This window comes from Lampris incognitus, chromosome 13 (assembly GCF_029633865.1).
Source record: "Lampris incognitus isolate fLamInc1 chromosome 13, fLamInc1.hap2, whole genome shotgun sequence".
NCBI lineage: Eukaryota > Metazoa > Chordata > Actinopteri > Lampriformes > Lampridae > Lampris > Lampris incognitus.
In genome coordinates, this window is record NC_079223.1 from 32,936,832 (window position 1) to 32,953,377 (window position 16,546).

Sequence of the window (16,546 nt, forward strand, 5' to 3'; positions counted from 1 at the left end):
TCTGAATCTGTTCCCAGGTGGTGACTTTAGTAGGCAAGATTGTTCAAAACCCAAACGCCAACACTGGTGCAGAGGTTAGTGATCCCCTGAGGTTCATGATCCCCTGATGGAGTTAGGGTTGGTCAATATGGAAAATATTATAACAATAACCACAGCAATTTTTCTCGATACACATAGTAAAAGTTTCATGTTTAAGGCTCCATCCATCCATTATCCAAGCCGCTTCTCCCAATCGGGGTCACAGGATGCTGTAATCTATCCCAGCAGTCATTCGGCAGCAGGCGGGGAGACACCCTGCAAAGGACATGTTTAAGAACATGTTTAAGGATCCAGCTGAGGTTCATGACGTTGAAGTGCTTGGTAATGTAAAATATAATATCAGACCAAAACTAGTTTATCAGATAATACTCCCTCAGATATCCCACACCTCATTTTGTGAGAAATTTTAGAAGTTTAGACAACAAAATTGTATATTATGTTATGTCCTCTGCGTGGAGTTTGCATGTTCTCCCCATGTCTGCGTGGGTTTCCTCTGGGTGCTCCAGTTTCCTCCCACAGTCGAAAGACATGTAGGTCAGGTGAATCGGCCATACTAAATTGTCCCTAGGTGTGAATGTGTCGGCCCTGTGATGGTCTGGCGCCCTGTCCAGGGTGTCTACCCACCTGCCGCCCAATGACTGCTGGGATACTCCCCAGCATCCCGCGACCCTGAGCAGGATAAGCAGTTTGGATAATGGATGAATGGCTGTTATGTTAATATCTGAATTTCATCCTGATACAAAAGCAGTGAAAGTGGATAAATGATAATATTCAATTGTTGCCCGGCCCTAACTCTAAGAAGTGTTGGTCAGTCGAGAACAAGCCCAAGAGATTTACTTCAAATCTCCATTTACGGTTTCATGTGATCTTTCATGAATGAATTGATGAAGTGCAGAAATGCTGTCAAAGGTTCAGTTAGATGTCCGGTGCTGTAAATGTCTTTCTGGCCTTCTGTGACAAATCACACTGTAGAAATATATTAATTTAACCCTGAACAGCCCCAATAAGTTCTGACATTTACGTTCAGTATCATGCAAAAACTGAGGCCGTCATCTGTGAGACCAGTTTAACAGAGAATTTAGCGGTTAAAATATTCATCTTTACGACACACACTGTTCTGTTTCTATCAGTTTTCCTTCTGCAGATGACGTTCTGGTTACATCATGTCTTTGTTTCTTGGACAAATCGTGTCTCGATGCTCTTCGGTGATGGAGTCCTGTCAGCTGTGTTTGATGCCATTTAATGTCATTTAATGGATCTCCTCTTGAGTCCAGTTAGTTGTCGGTCTTCAGTCCTGCTGATCGAGATGTGAGATATAACAAGATGACTCTTTACTCTGTTTATACTTGGCACAAAAATGTGTATTAAGTAAATCTTATACCAATCTGATTTAGTCAAACCACATAAAAAATCCAAGTGTAAATGGACCCAAGGCACATTGAAGAAGGATTTCAATCCGATTGCTGAAAGACTTCATTAGTCTGGACAATATTTACACTGACTGCGTCCGGATTGTCCCTTTCAGTTTTGGTACCAAGTCTGGTCTGGTTGAGGCGGGTTAAGCAGACTGAACCAGAAGACAGGTTAGTTTTAATAGCAACAGTTTTTACTAAAAACACGGCTATAGAAGAACAGATCATTTCCAAGTTGGGTTTTCATTAGCTTTGAAGACTTTGACATATTGAGGTGCTTTTTTAGATTGACTGAGGATTTTAAAGTAAAACCTGATCTAGAATAAAACTTGAGATCAGGCCAGACCAGCGTGATGTTAATAATGTCCATTACAACAGAAGCTTCAGGATGGAGTGAAAACAGATATCAAGTCATCGTTGTGTGACTGACTGGTTGATGTTTTTCCTCTCATAAAGGCACAAACAAGTAAACACAACAAACAAAATGACCATAAGTCAACTGGTTTCTCCCGTTTCATAGATTTAAACCAAATTTTTTTTTCTCACTTTCATCTGTAGTTGTTGTCGTTAAAACAGATTTTACTTCTGGTTCATTCTGTTTCCTCCTCCAACAGATAAAACTTGGTGCTGGTTATCCTGTATAGTGAATGGGGTCTAAAATTGATTTTAGCAGGTTTTGAATAATCTTGGCCGTGTGATGGCCTGGTGGCCTGTCCAGGGTGTCTCCCTGCCTGCTGCCCCATGACTGCTGGAATAGGCTCTAGCATCCCCGTTACCCTGAGAGCAGGATAAGCGATTCAGATAATGGATGGATGGATGAATAATCTTGTCATTTGCTGACTGGTCTTGGATGCTTGTATTGGCCATCACCTTCTGTCGGTCCAAAGTGTTGGTTCTGAGCCAGCTAACTCTGGCTGGGTACAGTGGTGGAGGAGGTCCATTCAGATGTACTGTTAGCCTAAATATTGTCCAGCAAATTGGCTTTAACAGACACCGGGACACAGCAGAAGGTGAAACAAGGGTTATAAATCACCTTTAACATCTCAGAGTGCGTCCACACCAACATGGATGAATTTGAAAATGCATCTTTTTCTCTGCTGGTTTTCCATCTACAAAAAAATGGTTTCCTGTAGACCTTTTTCATGGCCAGTGTACTTCTGTTTTGTCATAGTAGGATAAAGATGGTTCATCCTATTGCCCGTAATGTTAAAAAGCCAACTTTCTGTTGCCTTCGATTTTGTCTGTGACCACTTATTTTGTGTTTCAACACATCATGTACCACAAAACAATTGTTGTTATTGACATGTGTTTATGTTTCTGTTGTCAGACAACTAAATCAACAAAAAAGTAATTTGATCAAAGGTCGCACAATGCTAACTGGCTAATCAAGGCTAATGGTAATTTCTGGGCTGTGCATCTTGTGACCCTTAATAAAATCACTTTGTTTCTAGCCATGCTGTTGTCTGACAACAGAAACATAAAGACATGTGAATGACAACACCTACTACTACTACTACTTTCGGCTGCTCCCGTTAGGGGTCGCCACAGCGGATCATTCGAGAATGACAACACCTGTATTGTGTTATACGCTGTTGTTGAAGCACAAAGTGATCACAGACAGAATAGAAGGCGACAGATAATTGGCTTTTTAACATTGTGGGTGGGATAAGGGAAGAACTGATCTTTACCCTTCTTTGACAAACAGAGGCACGTAGGCCATGTTTGTGAAAAAAGGTCTAACATTTTTATTGTTTCAGCATTTCAATGTGGATGGCAACCTTTATGATAATTGCAAAACACTAACATGGACAAAAAACTTTCTACTCATTTTCAACGTTAAAACAAAATGGCATTTTCAAATTTCTCCTGATTAGTGTGGACATAGTCTACACTCTTTTTCCCCCGGAGAGCAGCACCATGTCGCACCATAGGCATTGGTTTAATGTTAATTTAATGGTTTCTTGTTTAGTTTAGGAGAGAGACATTTATTTTCATCAGTGGTCATAAGTACTCAAGAGTATTTAACCCCCTTCAAAATCTTTGTTTATGGAGACAGTGTCAGCGGATAAGATTACCTCAAATAGAAACACAATGGTGGAATAAATTCACAGACACATTCACTGCCATGAGGATAAGGAGTAAAACGAATGTCCGTGAAACAGATTTTCATTCTTAAAGGGATCCTCTGAGGAAATGTGGAGATGGAGGAGATGTGGAGATGGATGAAATGTGGAGATGGAGGAGTCTCAGGCCTTGACTGCCTTTCAGTGGCACATGAGTTGAGACTACATAGAGCGTATCTGGTCTTTCTTTTCAGAAACTCGAAAGGCATACACATGAAAGCTGAGGTTAAACAAGTGCTCTTCAGAAAGGTGTCGGTCGGTGTGAGGGTGTGACACGCTCATGTCCACGGCCTCATATCCATGCTGGGCAGCTCAACAGAGAAGGCTTTTTTTTTTTTTAGGAGACTGAATTGATGTTGTCTTCGGCAGCCGTCATTTCCTTTGTGCTAAAATGGCGACAGAAAGCCAAAATACATCAAATAAACATCCGGCTCCATCTAATTCATCTCTGCTCAGCGGAGAGGATAAAGGAGGAGTGCGGGAGAGAAATATGGGGACATAAGGGCAATAAGAAAAGGTCAATCCCACAATGTTGTCAGGATGTGGATCAAACCCATTTAGTTTACACCAGGAAAACAAAACCGAATTTTATCTTCCTGTGTAAACCTTTCAAACCTGTACGCCTGGACCATACCTTTCAATGTGACTGTATTGTTTTACAAATTGTGTGTATGTGTGTGTGTGTAAGTGTAAGTGTGTGTATGTGTGTACTTGTTGGATTGAAAATGGAAAATGCTCCCAGATCCAGTGTGTGTGTATGTGTGTGTGTGTGTGTGTGTGTGTGTGTGTGTGTGTGTGTGTGTGTGTGTGTGTACTTGCGTGTTAGCTAGCGTACATGGATGGGTGCAAAGAATAACAGTGCTCCAGCATCCCATATATACATTAGTGTGTGTTGTGAGTGAGTGTGTGTGTGTGTGTGTGTCCTGTGTAATATGTTGAACACTTGCCATATAGAGATATGAGACTGCGTTTACCTCTGAATGCTTATTATTACTGTTTCTTGCTGTGCGTGTGTCCATCTGTATGTATGACAAGCTGGCCTATACCTGCTGCGCGGTTGTAATATTTTATGAGTGAGTATTATTGTGTTCAAATCTATTTTCCCATGTTTCCTTATTGACTCATTAAAACTTAGTATACAAAAGATGTGCCGTGTTTGACTGACTCACTTTCACACATTTACTGACATGACAGAAAATCTGTTGCTGTTTAATATCTACCAGTGATACGTGTATATTATGTCAGGTACATGACCTCTGAACTCTCAAGTACACAAAAACAGGAGGTTTAAGTTGTGTGTTTTAAAAATGAGTCCATCTAAAAAGGCTTGAGTGGATGTCATGAGGGTACATTTCTCAAAAGATGTGCGTTGAAAAAAAATTAAATCCTACATCATGTATAAAAGTACATAACCTGTAAAGTAGTTGATTTGCCTTTTATATGGTGAAATATATGAATTTAAAATTTATTATGCAATAACAGAAGCAGCTAACTGTTAGCTACTGTAAAGAGACTGCTGGCGTTTCTACTCCACATTCGTTCATACTGGACTCCATGTTGGATGTACAGCCACAATCTGTTGAGTGAAGCCACACAGTATGGATTGTGCTGAAAAGTTTTTATATGGACTAACCCTTCTGGCCAGATGTTCAGTGATAACGTCATCGGGTGTATAAGATGGCAAACTTTACATTGACATTTACATTTAAATTTACAATTACTTGTTCACAGACACTTTGATCCAAAGTGACTTACACGAGAGCCAGATGTTACCATATATCATATCATAGTAGTACGATATGAAGTTGTAGTAGTAGTAGTAGTAGTAGTAGTAGTACATTTGCTACATAGTAATCATATCATAGTAGTACTATATGAAGTTGTAGTAGTAGTACATTTGCTACACTGTAATCATATCATAGTAGTACTATATTAAGTAAAAAGTAGTAGTACAGTTAAGGTAAAAATTATTAGCCCCCAAGGAACTATGGAACATTTCCCTAAAATTCTGCCCAATGTTCGCATCATTCATAAAACGTTACATAGTAAAACATTCATCAATTTTAAGGCCCCTATTTGGTACATTTTGGAATGTAAAATAAATCTTCAGGTTTGCTTTACACCAAATGTAGTTTCACAGTGTCTAGAACAGCTGTACGTTGCATCATTGCAAAGCACAAGGAGACAAATTCTGTTAGAAACAAACCTGGGCGTGGTCGAAAGAGCAAGATTTCAAAAAACTTTGGAGAGGAAAATAGTCAGAGATTTCAACAACAATCCCCAGATCTCTGCCCAGATTATTATTGCTGAACTGGCCTCTTCTGGACTTGATGCTTCAAGGAAGACTGTTGTGAGGGCTCGTCATCGTGGTGGGCTTCGAGGTCATCATCCAAGTAAAGCTCCATTGCTCACACAGCGGCACATCCAAGCCAGACTGAAGTTTGCCCGTGAACATTTGAAACATGGGCATGAGTTTTGGAAGTCTGTCCTTTGGTCTGATGAGACTAAACTTGAGCTGTTTTGGCACATGGATGCTGCTTTTGTTTTGCGAAGGAAGGGAGAGGCCTTCAACCCCAAAAACACAGTTGCCACAGTAAAACATGGTGGTGGGAGCATAATGCTGTGAGGCCGTTTTGCTGCTTCAGGCACAGGGAACATTGTTTGGGTGGATGGAATCATGAATAAAGAAGATTATGTTGACATTTTGAAGGATAATGGAAAGAAATCTGCTGCCAGTCTAGCTTTAGGCCGCTGCTGGGTCTTCCAGCAAGACAATGACACGAAGCATACACCCAAGTTGGTCCAAAACTTTTTGAAGGAAATGCTATGAAAATTCTCTGTGTTAATGGTAATAAGTCATTTAAATTAAAACATGCGAGATGATGCAGTTGGCGAACACATGTAGTATGAGGGTGGGTGTTTGAATTAAAATAGGGATCACTTGGCCACTAAATTGGGAGAAGAAAGGGAAAAATCAGAAATAAATTTATAGGAAAAAATTAAAACATGCGACAACTCAAAGATTTTCTCTAAAGTGAGGGATGAAACAAGGTTGCCTTGTTTCTGTTTTTTTTTTTTCCTCCTGCTGGCTCAGGTTTTTTGCCATTGTATATTAAATCCAGTAGGTTAGAAGGTTCTGTTGCTTATCATAATCTTATAAGTCAGTTGGCAGATGATACATTATTTCTTAAAAATGCCTCTCACGTAGAATCACCTATAAAGATAATTGATTTTTTTGATTTTTTTTGATTGAGTAAATCAATAATCAAGATTATTGATTATTGATTTACTCGAGCTTCAGGTTTAGGAATGATAGAGGGACCGCTCAGGTTGTGCGGTTTGGAGCCAAAGCAAGAGAGGCAAGATTGAGATGGCTTGGACATAGGTGAAGTAGAGATGCTGGGGTTGCTTCACTGAAGCCATAAAAAACAATAAGGCTGTCCATACTCTTTTTCATAGGGAGTTTACCACTTCTCCATAGGTGGCAGCTGACTGGCTCCAGTTTGATCAGAATATTCCATGGAAAAAAGCTGGACAAAAAAGTTAGATGTCTCACAAACAAATATGATTTACAGGTGCAGGAAAAAAATAAAATAAAACAACAACAACAAGAAAAACTGACGCCAAGCAGGAATCGACTCCTTTCAATAGTTGCCGCAGCTTGTTTTAGCTCGGTTTGTTGAATCCATCGCATTTGGGTCACAGACGCCAACAGTCTGTTTTTAGCGCCAGCAAAGATTCTGCAGCAAATAAATTACGAGTTACTGCTGGGTCACAGTGTGATATGGTCATCCTAAATTTCTGACACTGTCAGACTTTTGTCCAAGGTGGTTGGTCACAAGACCGTAATATCGGCCGTTTTTGAACCTGTATCACAGTGAAAGCGGACAAATCGCACAGGCTTTAGGAAGAAACTAAAGTAAAAATTCAGGTAAGGTTGTTTTTTAAAGATATAAATATCTTCAGAGTTTGACTGAACTTGCAAAAAAGAAACAAAAACAAACAAATAAATAAATAAAACGTAGTATGTCTCTGTTTTTACCTTTCAGCTTGAACTGAGCGATATGGCCCAGTTTAAACTTGAACGTACTTGTTTAGAAATGAAAAGAATTGTTTAAACCCAATTTGGAAAAACGGGGAAATAGCGCCCTCTGCTTGCCAGGTGCGCGAGTGCGCGCGACGTGTATGCGTACATGCACGCGTACGTGTACGCGCGTCTTCGCGCGTGCGCAGAGCTGAATTTCGATGCGCATGCGCGAACGACGAGCGCGTGTACGTGTGCTTGCGCGTGTACGTGTGCTTGCACGTACGCATACACGTCACGCTGTCCAGCTTTTTTCCATGGAATATTCTGATCAAACTGGGACCAGTAAGCTGCCACCTATGGAGAAGTGGTAAACTCCCTATGAAAAAGAGTATGGACAGCCTTATTGTTTTTTATGGCTTCAGTGAAGCAACCCCAGCATCTCTACTCCACCTATGTCCAAGCCATCTCAATCTTGCCTCTTGCTTTGGCTCCAAACCGCACAACCTGAGCGGTCCCTCTATCATTCCTAAAACTGAAGCTCGAGTAAATCAATAATCAATAATCTTGATTATTGATTTATTCAATCAAAAAATAAATTCAATAATCTTTATAGGTGATTCTACCGGAGAGGCATTTTTCAGAAATAATGTATCATCTGCCAACTGACTTATAAGATTATGATCAGCAACAGAACCTTCTAACCTACTGGATTTAATATACAATGGCAAAAAACCTGAGCCAGCAGGAGGAAAAAAAAAACAGAAACAAGGCAACCTTATTTCACCCCTCACTTTAGAGAAAATCTTTGAGTTGTCGCATGTTTCAGTTTAACTGAGTTATTACCATTAACACAGATGTAGCGCTCCCCTCAACAGTTATATTAATAAGGGCAGGGCTTTTGGGTTCTTTTAATAAATTTTAACCCTGATTAACTCAGTTTTAATTATTGTCCTGGATCCCTTTTTACAGTACACACCTGCAGTTTTTTAAACCTACCTATTATGAACTTACCTTTAAAGTTATGGTTTTAATAAAGATTTCTAACCAAATGTGTCTGTATGTCTCCTTCAATATGAAATCATTCTCTCTAAGCAGGTAAGTATAATAAAATCACACAACTCAGGTTTTACAGAAAAATAATTCTCAATTAATTACTTAACTAAAAATGAGTTTTGATTTAAAATGAAAAAATAAAATAATAATAGGAATGTTCTTCAAACTGAAATTTCCCTTTCTTCAGGAAAACCCTCTTAAGGTTTTTCAACACTCTAAGTGTGTAAGGGATTGAGAAATTGCCTTCATTAAAAGTTTAGAATACCCCCTCTATTCTTTGGATTAAATACAATGTGGGTTTACACCACCAAGTCAGTAGGTGGCGCTGCAGCACTTCTGGGGATCAGTACGAAAGAGAGCAAAGCTTCCTTAAGTCAGACCGGAAATAAACTGGCGCGGACTTGAGTGACAACGTATTTTCATCGTGCCTCTTTTTGATTCACAGATCCACAGTGCTATTTAGCCTGTATATCATTTGCTACCGCTCCGGATATCCCCTAGGTCTGGAGCCAGTAACAATTGGGGGCCCGCCCGGGATTTAGCACCGCCCAGCTGAGGAAGCAGTAACTGTGACGACGAGATCCTGGGCCCAAAGCTTCAGGGAAGACTGCTACAACACGCGTCATCCATAGAGCCATAGCCACAGGTGTGAAGTCATCATGTCAACTGTAACCCCCCGGCAGGTGCTGATATTCCAGATCCAGAAGAAACTCTCAGATTTGAGAACCAGTCAGCTATAGGCCGTTGCAAGCGCGATTGATGATGGCAAAGGGACTTGTAATGTTAAAGACCTATGTGAACCAAAACTCTATGACTTGATTGTTAATTATGTCAGAAGTGAGAAGCTGGAAGCTATGGAAGATGAAGGTATGGCTAACCTCCTCCTCCTTGATGACATGATCAATGGGGCGATACTAGCCCAAGACATCGGAGTGGCTGAAGCTAGCCAGGCCACACCCCTCTTGATGGAAACTGAACCATACACAGACCCATCTTTCTTGAACAGAGACATCCACACGCATTCAACCTCCACGGACAGACATTCCCACCAATCCATTCACACCAGCCAGAGGTCCCACCATGCTGATGCCAACCAAGTCCAGCCTCAACGGTGCCGGGAGTGCTCCCCTGGGTTGTGTGAACTCATCCTCCACTATCACGGATCAGGTGGTAAGGTTGGCTGATATAACTACCCTGTTTCCACGCAGAGTTTAAGGTGCATGGTGGTCAGATCTCTGATGCAGGTTCTGACATCTCATAGTAGTCTGGGTAAACAGATTGATGAGGGGTTGCGAGAAGGGTTTAGTGAGACAGAGGTCATAAGAACCATACTTAACATAACTAAACCTGGTGTATTCAGGGAGATGTTAATCAACAAAGATGACCTCACAGTAGATGGTTTGAAGCGGTTTCTCTGCTCCCATATAAGAGATAAAAATGTTACTGAGCTGTTCCAAGAGTTAGGTAATGCCAGACAGCAAGACAAAGAGAGCCCACAACAGTTTTTGTACAGAATTATGGGGTTAAAGCAGCAAGTTCGTTTTGAATCACAACAGCCTGGTGCATGTTTCAGCTATGATGAAAAGCTTGTGCAGGGCACTTTCCTTCACACACTTTACCAGGGGTTAAATGAGAGAAATAGCCATGTTAGGCGTGACCTAAAGCCCTTCCTTTCAGACATGCAGGTCAGTGATGACTTTCTCTTAGAGCAGGTCACCAAATCTACCAGTGAAGAAGAAGGGAGGGTAAAAGGCCTAGGTACAACAGCCAAAACCAGACCAGTGACTGTTAGTGCAGCTCAACATGACAGTAATGAACAGACTGGCCAGACTAAACAGACTAAAGTCGACTCTGAGTTACAGGCTAACTGTGCTGCTATTCAGGAGCTGACAGCACAAGTGTCCACTTTAACCAAGCACATGGCCCAGATGGTGAAACCCACTGAAAATGTTACTTCCAGAGGCCCAGGCTTAACTATGAAATGTCCCCAGTCATCAGTAACGGAGTCCAAGAGTAGGTGCAATGACTGTCCAAAATGGCAATGTGAGTTGTTCCCACTGTTTTATCTGTAGCCAGACAGGACATAGGGCCATTGGCTGTCTGCAGAAGAGGATGTCGGGAAACGGGGGGAGGTCGTTGGAAAGGGGCAGCCAGCGATCTTCAGCAGCAAAGAAGCCCCCAGTAAAGGTCAAAACAACTGATTGAAACACACAATGTCATCAAACCTCAAGAAAACGTGTAGCCCAACTTGTTGGAAAGTGATGTATTGTTTCTTGTTCAATCAACGGCATCCCTCTCCAAATGCTGTTGGACTGTGGGGCTCAAGTAACCGTGGTGGGGAGAGAATGGCTCAAGAAAACATTGCCTAGTGTCAAAATCCAGCCTCTTGCATCCTTATTTACCAACCAACCCCTTGAAGTATCAGTGGTGAATGGTACAGATGTTCCCCTGGATGGTTGGGCAGAAATCGACCTTCAGATCTGTAGTTTGAATCATGGACATGTGACTATCCAAGTACCAATAGTGATCAGTCGGGACTGTAACCATCCCCTACTAGGTAGCAATGTCCTTGCAGAGATTATCAAAGAAAACGCAGGGCAGGGCGATAGGCTGGATGTTACAGCTATACTTAAAGAAGCTTTGAGTATCACTGAGAACACAGTAGAGGCCTTAGTTTCTGTTCTCCAGATAATGGCCCCTGAGGAGACACCACCCCATTGTAATGTAAGAGTGAGTAAGAAATGTCTCACTATTCCCGCAGGCCAAATCAGAGAAGTGAGATGCAAGGTTAGGGGGTGGCCAGAGGGTGGCACAAGGTTGTTTAAGCCTAGTCCAGAGAATAACTACCCTGAAGGTTTAGAGCTGTTTCCAGCTCTAGTAGATGTTCCTTGTGGGTCAGCAAAATGTACTTTAGTCCCCATTCAGAACTCCACTAGGCATGATATACACTCACCGGCCACTTTATTAGGCACACCCGTCCAACTGCTCGTTAACGCAAATTTCTAATCAGCCAATCACATGGCAGCAACTTAATGCATTTAGGCATGTAGACATGGTCAAGACGATCTGCTGCAGTTCAAACCGAACATCAGAATGGGGAAGAAAGGTGATTTAAGTGACTTTGAACGTGGCATGGTTGTTGGTGCCAGACGGGCTGGTCTGAGTATTTCAGAAACTGCTGATCTACTGGGATTTTCACGCACAACCATCTCTAGGGTTTACAGAGAATGGTCCGAAAAAGAGAAAATATCCAGTGAGCGGCAGTTCTGTGGGCGAAAATGCCTTGTTGATGCCAGAGGTCAGAGGAGAATGGCCAGACTGGTTCGAGCTGATAGAAAGGCAACAGTAACTCAAATAACCACTCATTACAACCGAGGTATGCAGAAGAGCATCTCTGAATGCACAACACGTCGAACCTTGAGGCAGATGGGCTACAGCAGCAGAAGACCACACCGGGTGCCACTCCTGTCAGCTAAGAACAGGAAACTGAGGCTACAATTCGCACAGGCTCACCAAAATTGGGCAATAGAAGATTGGAAAAACGTTGCCTGGTCTGATGAGTCTCGATTTCTGCTGCGACATTCAGATGGTGGGGTCAGAATTTGGCGTCAACAACATGAAAGCATGGATCCATCCTGCCTTGTACCAACGGTTCAGGCTGGTGGTGGTGGTGTAATGGTGTGGGGGATATTTTCTTGGCACACTTTGGGCCCCTTAGTACCAATTGAGCATCGTGTCAACGCCACAGCCTACCTGAGTATTGTTGCTGACCATGTCCATCCCTTTATGACCACAGTGTTCCCATCTTCTGATGGCTACTTCCAGCAGGATAACGCGCCATGTCATAAAGCTCGAATCATCTCAGACTGGTTTCTTGAACATGACAATGAGTTCACTGTGTTCAAATGGCCTCCACAGTCACCAGATCTCAATCCAATAGAGCACCTTTGGGATGTGGTGGACTGGGAGATTCGCATCATGGATGTGCAGCCGACAAATCTGCAGCAACTGCGTGATGCTATCATGTCAATATGGACCAAACTCTCTGAGGAATGTTTCCAGTACCTTGTTGAATCTATGCCATGAAGGATTAAGGCAGTTCTGAAGGCAAAAGGGGGTCCAACCTGGTACTAGCAAGGTGTACCTAATAAAGTGGCCAGTGAGTGTATATCTAGCACAGAGAACAATCCTTGGAACTCTTGAAGAAGTCATTGATGTGAAACCAGTCAAGTGTCCCACTTTGAGTTCTGAGCCCACACCCCAACCCACTGCCCAAACATGCTCAGCTCAGTTGAGTACAGACAAACAAACTAATATGAGCAAAGGGAAAGACAGACACTCAAATGCGCAAACGACAAAAGATAACTGGCATCCACCTGTTGACTTGTCACATCTCGGAGAAGATGAACAGAAGATAGTTAGCCACATGTTATTCAACGAGTCAGATGTGTTTGCCAAGGATGACGCAGATATAGGTTGCATTCCAAACCTGAAACTCAAAATCCATATAAAAGACGAAACACCAGTTCAAAATTCCTACAGTGCGATTCCAAAACCACTGTACAGAGAGGTAAAGGAATATGTACAGAACCTGCTCAACCATGGATGCATTAGAAAATCCACCTCACCGTATTCCTCTCCCGTGGTCTGTGTTAGAAAAAAGACATGAGCCTACGTCTATGCATTGATTTCCGTGGGCTGAACAGCAAAACAGTCCCTGACTGCCACCCACTTCCACGCATCCAGGATCTGCTGCATAACCTTGGAGGCTACTCATGGTTTTCAATACTCGACCAAGGCAGGGCATACCATCAAGGCTTTGTCGATGAAGGCTCCAGGCATCTGACGGCTTTTAGTGCGCCTTGGGGGCTGTATGAGTGGCTCCGCCTCCCCTTCGGCCTGACCAATGCTCCAGCAGCCTTCCAGAGATGTATGGAAGGTGTTCTTGATGGTCTGAGGGACGAGTGCTGCTCCCTATACCTGGATGACGTGCTCTTCTTTTCCAAAACCTTTCATGACCACGTGGAGGATCTGAGAAGAGTGCTGTGTCGCTTACGGGAGCATGGTGTGAAGTTACGCCCAAAGAAATGTGAGTTGTTCAAGCGCCAAGTGAGGTATGTTGGACGCCTGGTGTCAAGTGAAGGTGTTCAGGTAGACCCTAAGGACATGGAAGCAGTGCTTCAGTTGAAGGAGAAAACATGGGAGAAGCCCGCGCCCTGTTAGGGTTCTTACGCTACTATCAATCCTTCATTCAAGACTTTTCCAGGATAGCACAGCCGCTGTTTAAGCTTCAAGAGGGCCCCGGGGAGTCTAGTAAGTACACTGTTACATCTACGTCTGCCAAGGCTACACTGAAGAGCACTAAAAGTGGCCAATTGCCATCCAAGACACCCATACAATGGACAGTGCTATCGTGTCTCGCCTGGTCAACATGTTGACCAACCCCCCCCATCTTGGGATACCCAGACTTCAATTTACCATTCATCTTACACACCGACGCATCCAACAAAGGCCTGGCGGCAGTGCTCTATCAGGAACAGGGAAATAAACTCCGTGTCATTGCTTATGGATCCAGGACACTCACATCTGCTGAGAAAAATTACCACCTCCATTCTAGCAAGCTCGAGTTCCTCGCCTTAAACTGGGCGATCTGCGATAAGTTTAGGGACTACCTGTATTACGCACCTACATTCACGGTATACACAGATAATAATCCCCTGACTTATGTTTTAAGCACGGCCAAGTTAAATGCTGTCGGAAACCGCTGGGTGGGTGAGTTGGCCGACTTCAATTTTACGATCAAATACAGGCCAGGCAAGGCAAATATTGATGCTGATACCCTCTCTCGGTATCCATTGAAACTCCAAGACCACATGAGAGAATACACAGAGACCATGCCCCCCGATGTCATCTCCGCCGCCTTGCAAGGGGACCGGGCCAAAAGAGATGAGAATGTGCCATGGATGGCAGCATTACAGCTGGGCTCCATTGATGATGACTCACCTCCTACGAGCACGCCCATGTACACTGCAGAGGACATCAGAGCTGCGCAGAAAGATGATGTGTCTATCTGGGAACTGATAACCTTAAAACAAAGAGGATGGAATCCTAACGATAAAGACAAGAGACAGATGGGACTGGAAACACGAAGACTGATACATGAGTGGAACAAACTCAGACTTGACAAGGGAATTCTATACAAGCAGACAGAACAACATAAACAACTCGTTCTTCCCAAGACGCTCAAGTCCACTGTACTAAAACACCTGCACGATGACATGGGACACATCGGGGCTGACAAAGTCATCCACCTGGTGAAGCAGAGGTTTTATTGGCCATTCATGCAGTGAGAAATCAAAGATTATGTCATTCGCCAGTGCCAATGTATCAAAAAGAAGCGACCCACCATCCCAGAAAAAGCACCAATGGGCTCGATTACAACCAACAGTCCCTTTGAGCTAATTTCTGTTGATTACCTCCATCTTGAACCAAGCTGAGGAGGTTACGAGTACATCTTAGTCCTGGTAGATCACTTCACACGATTTGCACAAGCCTACCCGACTAAGAACAAGTCAGGCAAAACCACAGTGGAGAAGATTTTCCATGACTTTATTCCACGCTTCGGGTACCCTCAAAAACTACATCACGATCAAGGCTGGGAGTTTGAGAACAGACTATTCCAACGACTTCAGCAGCTGGCGGGAATTGCCCATTCTCGAACCTACACAAGCAATGTGGACACACTAAACGCAAAGCGGAAGACTTGAATGAACAAAGGACATGAGAGACTCTTGACACTGACAAACACTGACCGTGACGTTACAGCTAGACAGTTGACTTGTTTAGTTCTAGATGTCCGTAGACATCTCTGAAAGCAGGGGAGAGTGTAAGGGATTGAGAAATTGCCTCATTAAACGTTTAGAATAACCCCCCCGCCCCCCTATTTTTTGGATTAAATACAATGTGGGTTTACACAACCAGTAGGTGGCGCTGCAGCACTTCTGGGGATCAGTACGAAAGAGAGCAAAGCTTCCTTAAGCCAGACCGGAAACAAACTGGCGCGAACTTGAGTGACAACGCATTTTCATCGTGCCTCTCTTTTTGATTCACAGATCCACAGTGCTATTTAGCCTGTGTATCATTTGTTACCGCTCCGGATGTCCCCTAGGTCTGGAGCCAGTAACAAGTGCATTACAAAACACTATACTTTAACACCAAAATGCATTCTCCTAGAAAATCACAATTAACCAGTCTCAATGTCACTTAAATTCAACCAATATAATTCGTGCCCCCCCACACACACCTGGATACTGTCCCCTAAAGCCGGCAAAACCAAAATTATGTTAAAACAAAATATAAAGTTGCAGGCCTGGTGCTTGTGATCGTTGTGGCCCAAAACTTTAATGGCCCCTTCGCTCCTCCGTGAGCAAAAGAACAAGTGTGGTACCTGAGACAATGTTCCCGGTTTGTCTTTCTTCAACCGTCACGGTTGCAGGTTTAGCAGCAGGTTGGCATCTCGCGCAGTCACCGCCTGATGTCTATCCTCTCTCCCGCGTCGCCAGAAACACGCTGAGTGAAGCCCTGGTTGCTCCAAACTTCGTCTCAGGTCTCTGCTCTGCCCTCTGGCTGGAAGCAGCAGCTCACCCCTCCAACAGTTCAACTGAGCTAGCTAAACTTAAGCTAGCAAATGTCCGTTCACGGGTAATGAACAGACTCTATGCTACACGTCGAGCGCTTAGCATTAGCAGTAGCACACACCTAAACGCTCTTTGAATTTCGGGTAGAAATTCCTCACGTTCCGACAATATATTGTGGTGGACACGTATTGGGGACAGAATTCAACCCAGGAACTAAGGGTTAAGTCATGGTTGCCCTGGCAGGTTAACGCAGGG